Source organism: Triturus cristatus, chromosome 1_2 (assembly GCF_964204655.1).
Source record: "Triturus cristatus chromosome 1_2, aTriCri1.1, whole genome shotgun sequence".
Lineage (NCBI taxonomy): Eukaryota > Metazoa > Chordata > Amphibia > Caudata > Salamandridae > Triturus > Triturus cristatus.
Genome location: NC_140580.1, coordinates 1,039,080,283 through 1,039,099,107, shown reverse-complemented (window position 1 = coordinate 1,039,099,107; position 18,825 = coordinate 1,039,080,283).

The following is an 18,825-nucleotide window of genomic DNA, read 5'->3' as shown; positions in this document are numbered from 1 at the left end:
GCTTGGTACTGCGAACCCGTTGCATACCAAAGTAGCAGCTGGCGCGACCTCATACGTATATGATGTTACACGGGACGCGGTGCCACAAACCAGTTGGATACGAAATGTGCATCATTTACGAGTTTAGCAATATGGCGGATAGGATTCGCATGCTGATGGAGCTTGATACACTACCGGTATGGGAATCCAGTCTTCTAAAAAAAAAAAAAAAAAGATATTCATATTTTTTGGAGATATAAAACATTACACCATTTTTTTAATTAATTTAAAAAAAATGATATTAGAGTTCCAAAATATTACAAAAAAAATTGAAAAAATATAGGTTTTATAAATATTAATTTATGGAATTAACATTTAAAAAACCTTCGAAATTCCTTATAAAAACCATAGGTTTTACAGACCTTATAGATAGGAATTAGCATTTAAAAAACCTTTGAAATTCACTAAAAAACCATAGGTTTCAGGGACGTTATAGTTAGTTGGACATTTGACTCATATAAAAACAGAGAAATTCAACCGTTATAGTTAGTTGAGCTAACTATAACTCGCGCGCCCGCAATGCACTGGTGATGACGTCACATATTACATCACTCATGACATGGTCAGTGACATAACTGATTACATCACTGATGACATCTCAAATAACATCACTGATGAAATCACTGATGACATCCTCCACGTGATAATCTGATGCACATACTGATGGCCTAATATAAACTTTGATACACGCACTCTAAAATACAGACTACTTTTTTTGAAACATGCACACAACAATGCCAGCTACTACATACCACCCATTATTTCCTAGGTCTACACTCACATCCAGTCACTTATACATGCAGTTACTCATCAATACAGTACTATAATATATACAGTCACACTCCGCCACTCATCCATAGAGTTACTCACACACCTAGTCAGTCATGCAAAGAATTAATCACATACCCATTTACTCATGTATACAGTTATACACACCAGCTGCGTTATTTATACACACACCACATCACTTATTTATGCAGATACTAACACATACTTACTGTCTTATACAATCACTGATACAAGCAGACACTCATTTATACACCCACTCTTCAAATAACTTACTCTCACGTATAGTCATTTATATACTCCAACACTCACATATACTGCCTTAAAACATATGTAGTTACTCACACATATACCACTGAGACATTCTTTCACTCACCAACACACCCATACACACACTAACTCACCCATACAGTGCTTCCCAGAAGCACTTTTGAATACATACAACCAGTGAATCACCCACTCAGACATCTATGCACAGACTCACACCCCCCCCTCCACCCGCACAGACACTTAGGCACTTATACAGATACTCAGCTAACAAATCAATAACCCATATAGACACTCATGTAGCTACTCACCAACCCATGCCGCCTCTTATACACCAACTGAGAGACTAATACAGACTTTCACACAGTTTAGTCACTAACCCATGCATTCAGTAAGATACGTTCAATCACTCACTTCTACAGTCAGTCACGCACCTACTAAATAATACATTCAGGCACTTGTAAATCCACTCATTCTTCAATACACCTTGGCATAGATATATATGAAAAATATTTAAACTTTACAGAAACACACATTCACTGGATGTCATCAGTGATGTCATTTGAGATGTCATCAGTGATCTCATCAGTGATGTCACTGACTATGTCATGAGTGATGTAATATGTGACATCATCACCAGTGCATTGCGGGCGCGTGAGTTATAGTTAGCTCAACTAACTATAACAGGCGATTTTCTCTGGTCAAATGTCCAACTAACTATAACGTCCCTGAAACCTATGGTTTTTTAGTGAATTTCAAAGGTTTTTTAAATGCTAATTCTTAACTATAACGTCTGTAAAATCTATGTTTTTTTCAGTGAATATATATATATATATATATATATATATATATATATATATACGCTAGCCTTCGCCACTGCGATCCTTCAGCTAAACAGATGAAAGCAGACCCATAAATCGGTAAGAAGATTTTCTTTATTGAATACCCTTCATGTCCGTGTTTTGGCCTTCAAGAGGCCTTGATCACATGACGCTTGTGGAGGAAAGTGCAAAATTTAAAGTGCTACGTGCATACAATCGTATTTGACATAGAGCACATGACAAATAGACATGGAGGAAACATTTGTGAGTACTAGGCAAGTGCCTACGTTCAGAAATGTTAGCATTATTGACAACAATTATAAACTAGACATAATAGACATTGCTTCATGAATATTAGGTACATTTAAAAATTGTAATAAACTTCAAGGAATATTTTAAAAATCGTAAAAATACCTGAAACTTTCAATTATTACTTAAAACGTAATTAAAATGTGATGAAACCAAAGTGGGTGATGACACATCGTAATAAGTGAAAGGGACAACTAATCAATAACTATTGCACATGAATAGGCAAAAAACTTCTCAATAAAACCAATCGGGACAAATATTCAAAAAAGCATCGAATATAGTATCAATTGATTCATACATGTATAGAATACAAAAGGCAATTTGTGATCAAGGCACTGAATACCAAAACGCGTCGCAGCGTAATGGAGGAATAAAGATTTTATCTCCTGTCGGTGTCCGGTTCTTGGTGTGGAGAATATATGTATATATATATATATATATATATATATATATATATAATCTACTGGCGGTCGCCAGTAGATAGTTATAGTTAGGACCGTGTTTCCATAGGAAATCCGCAACATTCTATTTGGAATAACTCTCAAAATAGGTGGGGCGCTCCGCTCTGCTCCTACCCTGAAAGTCTCGGGGGGGATTCGTCAAGCGGGGGCTGAGAAAAAGGGGGGGTCCCAAAACGCGTTTTCCCCATGCATTTTTCCATAGAACCTTTAGTCCGAGCTACAGCCCGAACGGCTGAACAGAATTACTTGAAATTTGGCAGAGAGGTAGCCCTCAGGTCAGGGATGTGCCTTTTGAAGGTCTCGTGTAAATCTGTTCAGTATTTCCTGAGAAAATAGCATTTAAATCAATATATATATCTATGGGCGCGCTCCGAGCGCGTACCGTAAGCTTACCGTACGCGCACGCCGCCGTGCACGAGCGCGATTCTGATTGGTTGTTAGATCTCAGTAAACATTCGAATCGGTCGAAACCAGGAAGTGTCGGCCGCCATTTTGTCTCTCGCAGTCTGAGGGGGTGAAAAACAAAGGTGGATAACGTGAAAAGGGGGCAGGCTGGACAGTTCCTGACCCCCTAGCCTTTGTCAGGGGGTCCCAGAAGGACCCCCAAGGGCAAAAATGAATTTTATTTTTTTTTCAAAAAATCGCCGAATGCGCGTAGCGTACGCGCACGGCGTAAACGGAGAAATTCCGCGAGGAGAAATTCGCGTAACTATTACGCGGACCGTACGCACACGGCAAAAACATTTTTTCAAAAAGGAAAGCTTAAAAAAAAAAAAAAAATTGTGAGGTAAGGTTGGCTCTTAAAAGAGCCTTTGGGTTAATACAGGGATGGAGGAAAGAAAGAATGGGAATATTATGAGCGTCTACAAATGTGCTGGTCTATCTTATTGTTAATAAGGGAAACACTGGTCTCCCCAAAAACAATAAGACCACAACACGTTGTACACCTCATTGCAACCCTCCCAAATCGAGGGTTAATGTCCAGAGGAGCAGAAGAAGGTGATGCTCCCACCTCAGAGGAAGGGCTCAGCTGAGCTGCCGATGATGTACTCGGCTGAGCTTCTGAGGTTGGGCTCAGGTGACTTACTAAAGAGTTTTCTCCAGTATGTCGAGCAAAGGTCCTGGGATGTCTATCCCTAAGGTGTCTCTTCATAGAGTGATTTCCAAAGGAATACTTCTTCCTTGGATCTCCTCTAGATAAAACACGGTCACAAAGTGTGCAAGTGACCAATGGAGCATTGACCTTTTTCTGCCCCTCTGGAGAAGTAAAATACTCCCAAACAAAAGAATCCTTTTGTTTCCTCCTTCTCTGTCTGATGATGGTGCTGCTAGGCTCACTCTCAGAAGAGGTCTGCTGCTCTGCCATTGTATCTCAATGTCAATTCAGCTCCTTCTCCTAGGGGATCTCAAGCAGTAATGAGGGGAATGGGTGTGGTGTGGGAAGTTTCTGGAACTGAAAGTAGTTTCAACCAATGAAAAGTGTTCTTTGTGGATCACATGACCTACCGTGCGCGCTCCGTAAGCTTACGGTACGCGCTCGTAAACAAGTACGCATGCGCAAACGTGACGCTTACGGAGCGCTTACGGAGCGCGTACGTAAGACGCACTCGCGCATGCGCATTACACGCCCCTGCGTAACTGCGACGTTGCTTCCGTGCAACACGCATGCGTGTACGCGTACGTCACGTACGTATCACGTAAGCGCACTGTACTTATGACGTACGGAGCGCGTAGCGTCAGCTTACCGTACGCGCATCGTATCACGTAAGCGCACCGTACTTATGACGTACGGAGCACATAGCGTCAGCTTACCGTACGCGCACGGAAAAAAATGCATAAAAAAAAAATTAACCATTCCATAATGCAGGATATAGTACATATATTATTTTATACATAGGTTTACCAAAAATCTCAAAAAAAAATTTGCATTTAAAAAACCGTACAAATTCACTGAAAAAACCATAGGTTTCACACACGTTATATTTAGCTGGACATTTCACTCGTTAAAAACCAATGAAATTCCCCCGTTATAGTTAGTGCAGGCAACTATAACTCACGCGACCGCAATCCTCTGTTGATGCTAATACTGTATCTTTAGTAATACATATATTACAAATATTTATTTTTCATAAAGACACATATGTCATCAGTGATGTAATATCTGACATCATCAGCAGAGGATTGCGGTCGCGTGAGTTATAGTTGCCTGCACTAAGTATAACGGGGGACTTTCATTGGTTTTTAACGAGTGAAATGTCCAGCTTACTATAACATGTGTGAAACCTATGGTTTTTTCAGTGAATATATATATATATATACACTGAAAAAACCATAGGTTTCAGGGGTGTTATAGTTAGCTGGACTTTTCACTTGTACAAAACCATTGAAATTCCCCCGTTATAGTTAGTTCAGCTAACTATAACTCGCGCGCCCGCAATGCACTGCTGATGACGTCACATATTACATCACTCATGACATGGTCAGTGACATCACTCATGACATCACTGATGACATCTCAAATGACATCACTGATGACATCACTGATGACATCATCCAGTGAATGTGTGTTTTTCTGAAAATTAAATATGTTTTATATATGTATATCTCAAGGTCGATGGAAGAATAAATGGGTATATGAGTGTCTAAATGGATGATTTGTTTTTGAAAAATTGATTGTGTAACTGACTGATTAAGTGTATCATAGTGAATACATGGCTTAGTGAGTAATGTTTAAATATGTAAATATCTGTATCAGTCTCTCACTTTGTGTATAAGTGGCTGCATGGGTTGGTGAGTAGCTACATGGGTGTCTATATAGGTTATTATTTGGTTTTTTGAGTATCAGTCTGAGTGTCTGCATGGTTCGGTGGGGGGTATTACCTAGTGCATAGTTGCATGAATGAGTGACTCACTGTTTGTATGTGTTGAAGACAGCATGTGTGCAGGACTGTATGGGTGGATGAGTGTGTGTATGGGTGTGTTAGTGAGTGAATGACTGTCTCAATAGTGTCTTTATGAGTAACTACATATGTTTTAAACTAGTATATGTGACTATTGGTGTATATAAGTGAGTATATGTGAGAGTGAGAGATTGAAAGAGTTCCTGTATGAATAAGTATGTGTTTCTATAAGTGATTGTTTAAAAGACTAAGTATGTGTAAGTTTCCGTAGAAGTAAGTGTGGTGGTGTGTGTATAACTGTATATGCAAGTAAATGTATGTTTGATTCTTTATTAGCATGAGTGACTATGTGTGTGAGTAACTCTATGGATGAGTGGCATTGTGTAACAGGATGTATAGGTGTATGAGTACATATGATGAGTGAGTACATGTATGAGTGACTGTATAGGACTGTTGGTGAATGAGTGGATGTGTATGTGGATCTTAGAATTACTGAAGAGGTTGTTGTAACTGGTATTGGTATGTCCATTGTTTTGAAAATTTTAGTCTCTATTTTTGAATGTGTGTATCAAAGGTTATATCAGGGTGAGAGGAGGTCTGCCACTCTATCACAAGGATGATGTCATCAGTGATGTCATCAGTGATGTCATTTGAGATGTCATCAGTGATGTCATGAGTGATGTCACTGACCATGTCATGAGTGATGTAATATGTGACGTCATCAGCAGTGCATTGCGGGCGCGCGAGTTATAGTTAGCTGAACTAACTATAACGGGGGAATTTCAATGGTTTTGTACAAGTGAAAAGTCCAGCTAACTATAACACCCCTGAAACCTATGGTTTTTTCAGTGTATTTCTGAGGTTTTTTAAATGCTAATTCCTAACTATAACGTGCCTGAAACCTAAAGTTTTTTCTGTGAATTTCAAAGGTTTTTTAAATGCTAATTTCTAACTATGCCTACAGAGATAGGACATGTGAAGAAAGAAGAAAAAATGCACAGAAAGAAAAAAAAGAAGTGCAGAAAGAAGCAACAGAAGTCCTCAAAGACGAAGAAAAGTGCAGGAAGAAGGATAGCGTGCAGAAAGAACAAAAAGAAGAGCAGAAAGAAGCCTTGTTGCGAAATCATCCTGTACCCTCAACTTTTTCAGACGGATACTGGTGGTAACTGAGTCTGACTAACCAGTCCTAGAGCCAGTGCTATGTTAAAAGACACTTAGAATACAGTGAAAACACCTACATACACTAGGGAACATTATGCGTTGGGGTCCCCCTGTGATTAGCATGACCTCCTCTGTAAGCCCCTAGTATATAATAGGGCAGGGGGATTAAAAATACCTCTTAAAACAGGCCACAGGGCGTTTTTGCACACGTTAACTCAGGCCCCGTCCCCTCCCTTCACCACTGTGTAAACACGCCCTGTTTCCGTTTTTAGTTGGGAGATCAAGTTCATTTGAATCCTGAGGGTCCCTAGGGTCCAACTAGCCCACTAGGTACCTCCAGTAAGTGCCACAGAGCTGCGTTGCAGAGAGGTGTAAAAAGTGGCACGGCCTGGACCACCTCTCTGCAATGCAGCTCAGTGGCGCTTACTGGAAGCACTTGGTGGGCTAGTTAGCCCCCAGGGGCCCTCAGTATTGAAGGGAAATTATATCCCCAATTTAAAACGTGCCATAGTGCGTGTTTGCACACATCACCTCAGGCCCCGTCCCCTCCCTTCACCACTGTGTAAACGCACCCTGTGGCTGTTCTAAGTTGAGAGATTAAGCCCCCTTGAATCCTAAGGGTCCCTAGGGTCAAACTAGACCACTAGGTACCTCCAGTAAGCGCCACAGAGCTGCATTGCAGAGAGGTGTAAAAAGGGGCTTGGCCTCAGAACACCAGTCTGCAGCACAGCTCCCTGGCGCATACTGGAGATGCCTGTTGGGCTAGTTGGACCTCAGGGACCCTCAGTATTGAAGAGGAATTAATTCCCTAACTTACAACTCGCCAGGGAGCGCGTTTGCAGAGTGCTGCAAGGAGGGGGCGTCGCCTCCGGCACGATGCCAGTCTTTTATTTATTTTAATTTTTTAAGAAGGGGGGCTGTGTGGTTCCCCTTCTTATTCTAATTTATTGGCCCTGATGACCCCATCCCCCAGGGCCTGTCTCCTAATTATATTTTTTTGACCCCCATCCCCAGGGCCGGCCACCTTTTATTATTATTTTAAAAAATATATATATTTATAGACACACCTAGGACATGCTGGACAAACCGTACGTACCTATCACCATGACGATTTGCGTGATATTCATTAAAAGGCGACTATGCATACAATGAATCCACGGAGAATGTATTTACACATCTAGTGTAGCTCTGACATGTCTGATGCCTTACCGTGCCTAATCCCGGTAGACACCCTTGTCGTTTATTTATACAAACATGGGTAGCTATTGACGGGCACATTTAATACACATGCACACCAAGCCATTCAAAGGGGATTCGACAAAAATTCGACCAAAACTATGCAAGAAACCCCCCTCACGGTTAATAAAACACACATCCACTGCCGGATGTGTAATACTTTTTATTTTACTCTCTGGAAAGGGGACGAACATCACTTGAGAGTCACAGCGCGCTCCTGGCAGAGCCCAATGCTGTGTTGCACCCACCATTGTCTGCTGAGTGCCACATACCTCTGTGTTGTATTCCACTAGCTAGTGCATATGCTATGACACTCTCTAGCCCATGTGCACTGAAACACCACCCCGTGAATATGTCATGCCACACTTGTCTTCGCATGGGTTATATAGCCCCATCTAACGTGCCTTCCTCGATGCCTATGTTATAACGCACAGTGCTATGCCATACATATTACAATCTGGGATCCATATCTTTGTCACAGTGCATATGCAACGTTACACTCCCAGCACATATTTTATATTACAACTTTAGAGACTAGTTAGGTTACACAACACTGCCCTGTGCATATTACACTCCAAGGCGCATATCGCATAGCACGCGCTAGTGCCTGTGCTATCTCGCGCTCTCCAATGAATCTGTCATTGTGCACAATGTATTGCATATTATATTTCACGCCCGGTTCATCTTATATCACACTTTTTGGTGCATAGTTTATACCATACACTATATCTAGTTTTCATTTTCAATCGTGCTCTCAGGACTATGTTCTATATAACACTGTGTTCACCTACCCTTTTCACGGGCATTACATTTTGCGATAGGGGGTGGAGGGTCAGGGGATGTTTCTGCCAAGTGAGCCCGGAGTCACAGACGTCCTCTTCTTCCTGAATAAAAGTGAGATTATGCTGCATACTTGTTCATATTTTAAGTAGTTCGCACAGACACACGTTTTAAAAACAATAAAGTTCCTAATACCCGCCTTCTTTGAACAGTTAGCTTGCTGCCCCATCCCCCTCCTCCCTATCCTCTGTTGTGTGAATCCATGGACTAGCCTCCTCCCTCCTGCCATGCATGGTCTGATGTGCTGCCACTGCCCTCAATTTAGTATGATGTACCAGTCCACTCCTCCTGCCCTCCATTGCCCAATTCTATGTCCCATCATTGACCTCCTGCTTAAACTCTGTGCTTAGCTTGCTGCCCCTATTCTCCTTCCCCCTGCCCTCCGATGTCTTTGTGCATGCCCCTGCTCCATCCTTTTTGCCCACCATGTTCCATGGACCTGCCACTCCTATCTACTCTGAGTGTTCTGTTGAGCTGCCACTCCCCTCCCACCTGCCTAGCATTGTCAGATGACTGTAACCTGTCCCTGCCACCTCCACCCTGCCTGTCCACATGCCATGCCCCTATCCTCTTCCTCCTGTCCACATGGTCCATTGTACTGCCACACCCTTCTGCCCTCCCTGGTCTGTTGTGCTGCAACTGCTCCTCCTGCCTGCCCTGTGCGGTCTGTTGTGAGGCCCCTTCCCCTGAACTTTCTTGTCTGTGCACAGGTCCTGACCCTCCCTTCTATCCTCCATCGTCCTTTGTGCATGCCCCTGCACCCTCCTTCTTGCCCATCATAGCTATTGTGCTGCCACTAACCCTCCCACTTGCCATGAATGGTCTTCTGTGCTGCCATGGCCCCTCATACCTTCCCTGTGTGGTCAATTAGCTGCCCCTGACCCCCTCCCACCTTCCCTCCATGGTCTGTGTGTATGCCATCACAGTCTCACTGTTGCTCTTCATGGTGTGTCTTGCTTCTAGTGCCCATCCTGCCTGACCTCCATGGCTATTTTGCTGCTCCTGCCCTGTTTACATGTGCAGACCCCTACTCCCTCCCTCCTGGCTTGTCTGTTCCATTGTAATGCCCCTGATCCGTCCCTCCTGCCCTTTGGTCTGTTATGCTGCAGCTTTCTCTCCTGTCTGTCCATTATGGTCAGCTAGCTACCATTGCCTCTTGCCCCTCTGTTCTCTGTTGTCCATGTGCATGGTCCTGTCCCCTCCCTCTTGCTTTCTATAGATTGTTGTGCTGCACTCCCGTCCCGCAAGCCCTGTGTGGTGTATTGTGCTGCTGCAAACCCTGATGCCTGCCCTGCAGGGTCAGTTTGGTGCACCTCTCCATGTCCCTCCTGTCCTCTGTTATCCAAGTCCATGTCCCTACCCCATTTCCTTCCATGATCCAATGTACCATACTTGCCAACATTTTGAACTTGGTAAGAGGGAGATTTTGAAAAAAACTGGGGTATTGATTTTCCCCTTTGAGTTACATTGAAAAAGAGGAGATTGTAGACAGGAGACAGATCAAATAAAGCCCATTTGAGCTTAAAAACATTGGACGTTTCCTGGCTGAATCGGGTTTGTTGGCATGTATGGTTGTACTACCATTGCCGCTTCCTTCTGCCCACAATGGTCTATTACATTGCCACAGCCTCTCTTGCAAGTCCTGTATTGTTGGATTGTTGCCCATGCCCCCCTTTCCACTGCCCTCCATAGTCTGTTGTGCTGCCACGGCCCTTCCTGCCTGCTCAGTGTGGTTAAATTGTTGACTTTGCACCCTCCTACCTGCCTTCAATTTTCAGAGTCCGTGCCCCTGGCCTCTGCCTCTCAACAGTATCCTAATGAACAACTAGATTGCTAACATTCTATATTTATTACAAAAGTGTGGAACGCCTGACGTTATCTTGATGTAATCAAAACTGTAATACCTAGAGCATTTCCTTTAGAAATTACATATATGAGAGGGTCATATTGGCATCAAAATTATGGTTAGTGCTCTAAAAGACTAAAATAAGGACATATTTTCTGAGTTTTCAAATAGCGACAAAGCACTTTTAAATTATTTGTTATCTTTATGTTTTTTTATCCAGTTGACCACTTGATTAAATGTTGCACTTAGGGGAGAGGATGTGGTGTTACTTCCAGAACTGCAGACTTTGCAACTGGGGACAAGGTTGGAGTTTCTGCTTCAGCTCGACATTCTGTGATTTTGGTCAAATCACTTAGTCTCCCCATGTCTACAACCAAAATGAATTTGTTATTGTGTGATGTAACTAGGGGTGGGCGGAATTTGCGTAATCGCGTTTCGCAAATCTCCGCGAAACAGTAAAAAATCTCCGCGAACACGCAGAAATTACGCGAACACGCGGAATTGCTTGTTCGCGATACTTTTTTCCTGTTCGCGATCGCTGTTTGCGCGCTCGGGGTAAAATATCTCGCGAACACGCATATTGAGAACGGGAACAAGCAAACATTTCGCGAAGTCGCGGAACGCAGATTTTTGGGCAATTTCGCGTTCTCCGCGGAACGCGAAATTACCCAAATTCCGCAAATTCCGCGAACGGAACAGAATTTGCCGCCCAGGCCTAGATGTAACCAATGCTCATGTAAAGCACTCCAATACCTGACAAGTCTGCACTATATAACACTGCAAAAACACAAAATAATAAGTGTTTTGCACACTTCTGTCATTGGGCTATATTTGGGCTACATCTGGGTGATTTTGGGCTACATTTGGGCTCTTTTGTCTCTGGTGGCCATCTTGGGAGATTTATTTGTTATGAAGTTTCCTAACTTCCTCATGTACTGCAGTCTGCTCAGTAGGAAATGCTTTCAGTTTTTTACTTTGATTCCATCATGAAGGTATTCAGATATGTCACACATTTGCCATAAATTCTGAATGTTAGCACTCTAGTTGCTCATTAGATCACTGTAGTAAAACTACTGTTCACCATGGAAGTCTGCTCCTGGTATTAAAAGTGCATGTTTCAGTCTGCATGTCAGAATTTTTTAATGAAATAGAAGAGGATTTGAGAAGTCACTCAAAATGTGCCCTCATTTTCTTTCTTCAGCATTAATCATAATTTCTATGGCAAAATGAACCCCCTCATTGTGTTCCTTTTTAAATTAAATGTTTTAAGTGTTACCAGTTTATTCCAATCAAGATGGCTTCAGGTGTGCCATACTTTTGTCATAATGAAGACAGTAAGCGCTCTAGTTGTTTTTAAGAACACTCTGGGACATTATGTTATTGGGCTATACTTGGGCTACATCTGGGTGATATTTGGGCTACATTTGGGCTCTTTTGTCTCTGGTGGCCATCTTGGGAGACTTATTTGTTATGAAGTTTCCTAATTTCCTCATTTACTGCAGTCTCCTCATTAGGAAATACTTTCAGTTTTTTACTTTGATTCCATCAAGAAGGCATTCAGATGTGTCACACATTTGCCATAAATTCAGAATGTTAGCACTCTTTTTGCTCATTAGATCACTGTAGTAAAGCTACTGCTCACCAGGGAAAACTGCTGCTGGTATTGAAAGAGCATGTTTCAGTCTGCATGTCAGAATTGTTTAATGAAATAGAAGAGGATTTGAGAAGTCACTCAAAATGTGCCCTAATTTTTCTTTCTGCAGCACTAATCATACTTTTTATGGAAAAATGAACCCCCTCATTTTGTTCCTTTTTAAATTAAATGTTTTAAGAGTTACCACTTTATTCCGACCAAGATGGCTTCAGGTGTGCCATACGTTTGGCATAAGTAGGACTGTTAGCGCTCTAGTTGTTCTTTGGAACACTCTGGGAAGCTGCAGTAGAACACAAAGGAATCAACTGACAGTCTCTGCCCGTGTTGGATGTACATGTTTTACTGAGAATGTCAGACTTCATTCTCACATGACTGAGAAAGATAATGTGAATTTACAGAAAATATGCTCTCAGTTTAGCTTATAGATCACCTTCCAAACCTCTGTGGGAAAAGCATGAGAAAATATTTTTCTCTCAATCATGATATCCCAGCAGAAGGCTTTTTCACATGGTGAAATCACCTTAGAACATACCACAATTCCTAAAATGAGTATGGTACCATCAACAAATGATTTATAATGTAACTAAAGTCTTAAAACCTTCTATTAACTGCAATGCTTTTTAATGAGGTGCTATCATGTATATTGGTCCGAAGATGGCTGCCAACACTTCTTGGATGAAGTGCTGACAGCCAATCAGATCTCAGGATGAGATGTGTGGTTAGGCTCCGCCCACATATATATATGATTTTACTTTTGATTTTCTCAGGAACTACTGAACAGATTGACACCAGACCTGCAAAAGGCACTTCCCTGACCTGAGGACTACCTCTCTGCCAAATTTCAAGTAATTCTGTTCAGCCGTTCGGGCTGTACCTTGGACTAAAGGTCCCTATGGAAAAATGCATATGGAAAACGTGTTTTGGGACCCCCCTTTTTTCTCGGCCCCCGCTTGACGAATCACCCCGAGACTTTCAGGGTAGGAGCGGAGCGGAGCGCCCCACCTATTTTGAAAATTTTGCGAGGATTCGTCAACCGGCGCCAAAGTTATTCCAAATAGAATGTTGCAGACTTCCTATGGAAACACGGTCCTAACTATAACTATCTACTGGTGACCGCCAGTAGATAATATATATATATATATATATATATATATATATATATATACATTCAACAAAAAAAGCAAAAGTTACAGGGTTATTTGAGATGTCATTATTGATGACACTGACCATGTCATGAGTGATCTAATGTAAGGTCATATGCAGTGTATTGTGGAGATTTAAGTTATAGCTAGCTCAGGTAACTATAACTGCTGAATTTCTATGGTTTTGTACAAGTGAAATCTGGGCCTAACTATAATGTCCCTGTAACCTTTGTTTTTTTAGTTAATTTCAAAGTTTTTTCAAGTTTAATTTCCAAATTGTAACCTGTAACTATTAAGAGTGTGTGTGTGAGTGGCTGTATAGTTCGGTAAGTGGGTGTGCGAGTGGCTCTATGGGTCTGTGACTGGATGTGTGAGTGGTTTTGTGGGTGTGAGTGGCTCTATAGGTCTGGAAGTGGGTGTGTGAGTGGCTGTATGGGTGTGTGAGTGGGTGCATGAGTTTCCTAATGGGTCTTTGTGTTGGTATGTGAGTGTCTCAGTGGGTTTTGTGAGTGCCTCCATGAGTGTTTGAGTCAGTCTGTGAGTGAGTGCATGAGTTCCTCAATGAGACTCTGAGTGGGTTAGTGAGTCTCTGATTGGGTCTGTGAGTTGGTGCATGAGTCTCTGACTAGTTATGTGAGTGAGTGTGAGAGAGCATGAGTGGTTCTGTAAGTGGGTGCATAACTGTCTGAGTGGGTCTGTGAGTGTGTGTACATGTCGGAGTGGGTCTGTGAGTGGGTGCATAAGTGTCTGAATGGGTCTGTGACTGTGAGTGGCTTTGAAAGTGTCTGAGTGAGTCTCTGTGGATGCATGAGTGTCTGAGTAGGTCTATGAGTGTATGTGAGAGTGTCTGAGAAGATCTGTGAGTGGGGCTGTGAGTGGGTGTGTAAGTGGGTCTGTGAGAGTGTGTATCAATGTCTGTGTGCGTCTGTCAGTGGGTGTGTGAGTGGGTGTCTAAGTGTCTGTGTGGGTGTGTCAGGAGTTGTGTGAGTGACTGTGCCACAACGGAACGGCACCTGCCCATTTATAGAACAAGATTCCACAGTTTTGAACAACATATCTACTCAAGTACAATACTTACTTCTGGCTAATTAGTAACTGCTACATCTTTGGGTAAAGGTCCGGTGCGTATCCTACACTACATCTGTGTAATGGACCACGAGGAAATGTCTCCAGGGACCTTGTGTGTATTTCGGCAATGTGAGTGTTCCTTCTGCGTCTTTAACCAGAAATCTGTGATAACATGAATCCTCTTATAGAGAGGAAAACAAGACTCAAATAGGTAAATCTTCACCATTCAAGGGTACTTCCCCTTAGCTATATGAAGTGAGTGCTTCTTTGTTTGGTGGAGATGACCTCATATTCCTTGGCATGAAGAAGGTGTCACCAAAATTGGCTAGAAACATACAGGGGCACCTTTTGGTAAGCTGCCTATCAAGCCAGGAGGACCTTTGCATACTACTATGGTGTGCGGAGCGGTTGCCCAATACCTACAAGGGAAGAGGGGATATATGGCCCCCCTCCATGGGTCAATTTCAGCCCCGAGAACCCCATGCCCTGTGGCCTAGTCTTCACATGCTGGGTGCTATGGAACCCACCCAGGGCAATCCAGTCAGCAGTATTGGGGACCACAGATGGAGCCTGAATGTCCCTGCGGGCCCCTCCCTTTCGGACAATATTTCAGAATTAGGAGAAACTGTAGCAAGAGCTCTGACTTCCGCTCCCAAGCTAATGACCTGTCACTCAAATTGTCAGACAGAGGATATCCCGAAAAGATATTGGCAACTTGCAAAAAACGGGCTGCTAATCAGAACCGGGAGGCACTGTTGGAACCCAATCCGAAACAAGTGACTGACACGCCTCTTACGTGCGTCACCACATACAGCACTATCTCTAACCAGGTCACAAGGACAATTAACAAACACTGGAACATCCTGAATACAGGCAATCTAAAATGGGAAAAACCCTTGTTCTCTTTCAAGAGAGCAAGGAGTATTAAAGATGCATTGGTACACACCAGACCAAAACAACCAGAAACACCAACAAGATGTACTGTCCTTAATTCATGGGGCTACCTAACATTACAGGTCATTTATTTTCCATGCGGAGACTGTAGTGTGTGCCATCTCACCACAGCCACAAAAACACTTTCCCTAGAACCTGGCAGAGAATGGTCACAAAGAAAACATACAAACTGTAACACCACGAATGCAGTATATTTAATTACCTGCCCGTGTGAACTTCGTTACATAGGGATGACAACAAGGAAAGTGAAGCAGAGGATCTGTGAGCACAGGAGCACTATTAGATGCTAAAAACAAACCACGCGTCTAACAGAACACTTTCTTCAACACAATCATACACCCAACGATATGCGTTGGACGATAATTGAAACTGTGACTGGTACTAACACACAGAAATATCTGTATGAAAAAGAACAACGCTGGATACACAGATTGTCCACCCACAAACATGGTATGAACGATTGCATACCTTGGAACTCTGTGCTGAACAGATAACCTCATTGTGCCATGTAATTTTAACTGAACTACTGTTTTCCTTTCTGTAGCATTCCTCCTACGTGTGGAAGGTCCTATTCCATGTAAATATATTTTTAATAATCACTCTGGACTCCTTTTATTTTCTCACCTATGACTAGCCATTCACCGGCAGAAATCGACCTGTCGCTTTAAGAATTGTCTCCTCACTCCAGGCCACGCCCACTAGTCATGTGACGTATAACCAGGAAGTGAGGAGTATTTAGTTGAAGCCTTGCTGCCCATTCAGTAACATCCGGGTGCCTGGGGGAAGCACCGCAGGTTTGTGGTAGGCAGTCGGTGAGCTGAGGTAAGAGTATGTAGGGAAGTATGTATGGTGGCTACGCACACGTGAGGCACTTAGAGTTAAGTGTTCTGACCATTGCCGCCCGTGTTTTGTGTTTCTTGTCCAACAGTAATGCAGCACCGTCTGTCTCCCTTATGAGCCCATGACACGATTCGAGTAAGAATCGCGAGTGAGTCTTGAGTCTTTTCCTTTTTTCCACCATGTTCTGTTTTTAAATAATTTCCTTAGCGCACACATGTCACAAATAGAGTCTTTTTTCACGTGCGTCTTTGTCCGCTCTATAGAATCACACATCAAGTATACTCACAATTGCTGTGTAGCTGTAAGACACCCACGATTTCCACAATGATTTAGTGGGTTGATGCTTGTTTCGCATAATATGGAACGAATGCTCGGTTCCAACAACCAATGGTAATTACATGGGGTGCATAACTCAGAATGAGGTGATTATATGCGCAAAAATGAGAGTTCACACGGAAATGGGCACTGTTCATTCTAATTCTAAATAGATCATTTTCTGATTGCCCAGAACTGTATGTGCTTTTTTCAGGTTCATCTGTACACAGAGGACTCCCTGAACCCTTTTTACCACCTTCGCAAGTATATGTAGGTGGCACAAAGACGCTCCAGGGTTGGATGCACCTTAGTGCGTATAGACCGCCCGGTGTGTCGATAGGTCCTGACGAAAACCTGTGATTACACTCAAAGGTTGAAACATGTAGACCGTCAATATTTGGATAATACTTTAGGTCAAATTAAACCTACATTAGTATTACACTTCACCACTTTTTTAATCGTGACCCTGCTGCTCCATATTAAATTTGTTAGGGAGTACAGTAGGATTACTTTTAACATTATTTCACTCACTCACACACGTCACTTACACGTACTGATATAATAACAAACCTGCTCCGCTGTAATCAGGCGTTGAAGCACACCCGAGTGGTATTCGACTGCTCGGGTGGACCCCGATGATGAAGCATGTCACCAACTAGGTTGGTGAGTGAGGGGTTTCATAAAAAAGAAATAATTCCTCTCTTTTTTCTTCTCTGAGAACTCTCTAACAGACAGAAGGTCTTTACCTTCTCTCATCTAAGGATACCCCCTTCTTTGTTTATTTTGCTATGGAACCCACCCAGGGCAATCCAGTCAGCAGTATTGGGGACCACAGATGGAGCCTGAATGTCCCTGCGGGCCCCGCCGGCTCCCCATCTCCAGCGGGAACCAGAATTGTTCTTACACATAGGGGGCTGCTAAACATAGTTTCATCTGTGTCCCTGCTCGCATGACAGCCGGCAGGGAAACCGATGAAAACTCCGCTTCTAGCAAGCAGGGGCACTTTGACAGCTCCCACTTGCTGGGAGTGGAATTAGTGTTTGCTCTGTCTTGGCGGGAGTTGTCAAAGCTCCCACCAGGTCATAGAAAACAGTTATGTCCCGGGGATGGGCACCCCAGGACGTAGCAGGAGCCGGCCCTGGGGGGTGGTGTTCCCCAGGGGCATTAAGGGCTCCAGAAGGGGGGTCACATGGCCCTCTCCTTTCACTATCATGGGCCTGCCCCGAGAAGGTGGTGGTCCCCGGGGCCATATATGGCCCAGGAGGGAGGCCGTTCAGACATCCCTCACAGTTTTATATATTTGACAGGTCCTGGGCAGGTCGTGGTGCCAGGCACCTGGGAAGCCCCCGCAGCCCCCCTTTAATATGGTATTTTATTTCCTCAGGGAGGTGGTGATCCCTGGGGCTTCTATGAAGCCCAAGAGTGGGGGTCTGCACGCCCCTCCTCCATCTATAAAAATAAAGCCCCAATGAGTTGGTGGTCCCCGGGAACCTCAGGAGGGGGCACAGTGAGCCCTCGTCCTTTTTTTAAACAATGCTCCCTGCACCTGGTTCACCCAGGACTCTTTTCATAACAGGCGCGGGAGTCCGTGCTTGTTTTTTTTCTTTTGGCTGGAGTCTTTGATTCACCACGATTGTTCGTGAAAATAAAAAATTTAAAAAATCTTGGTGGGGTCCCTCTGGGACCCTAGGAGCAGAGCTAAGTGATCAAGTTATTCCTATCCTGCCCCCTTTTCTTTTTTTAATGTTTTTTCAGGGACTCAGCTGTAGCAGAGTCTCAAGATGGCTGCCAACACTTGCTGGTTGAAGTGTTGGCAGCCAGTCATATATCAGCACAAGATCGGGAGGGTTTGTGGAGTCTTCGCGTCCCTAGGTATACAAATTCGTTTTTTCATTTAATATCTCTAAAACTACTGAATAGATTTGCACCAATTTACAAAAAGGTCGCTTTCTGAACCGACAGCAACTTTCTGCCAAATTTAGTGTAATTCTGTTCAGCGGTTCAGCCTGTAGTCGTATCTAAAATTCTTATGGGAATTAACATGGACAATACAAATTTTTTGACCCTCCTTTTCTTGGCCCCTGCTTGACGGATCGCCTTGAAACTTTCAACGTACAACTAGAATTGCTGGCACAGTTTTCTTCAAAAAATTTGTTAAGATTTGTCACATGGCATCAAAGATATAG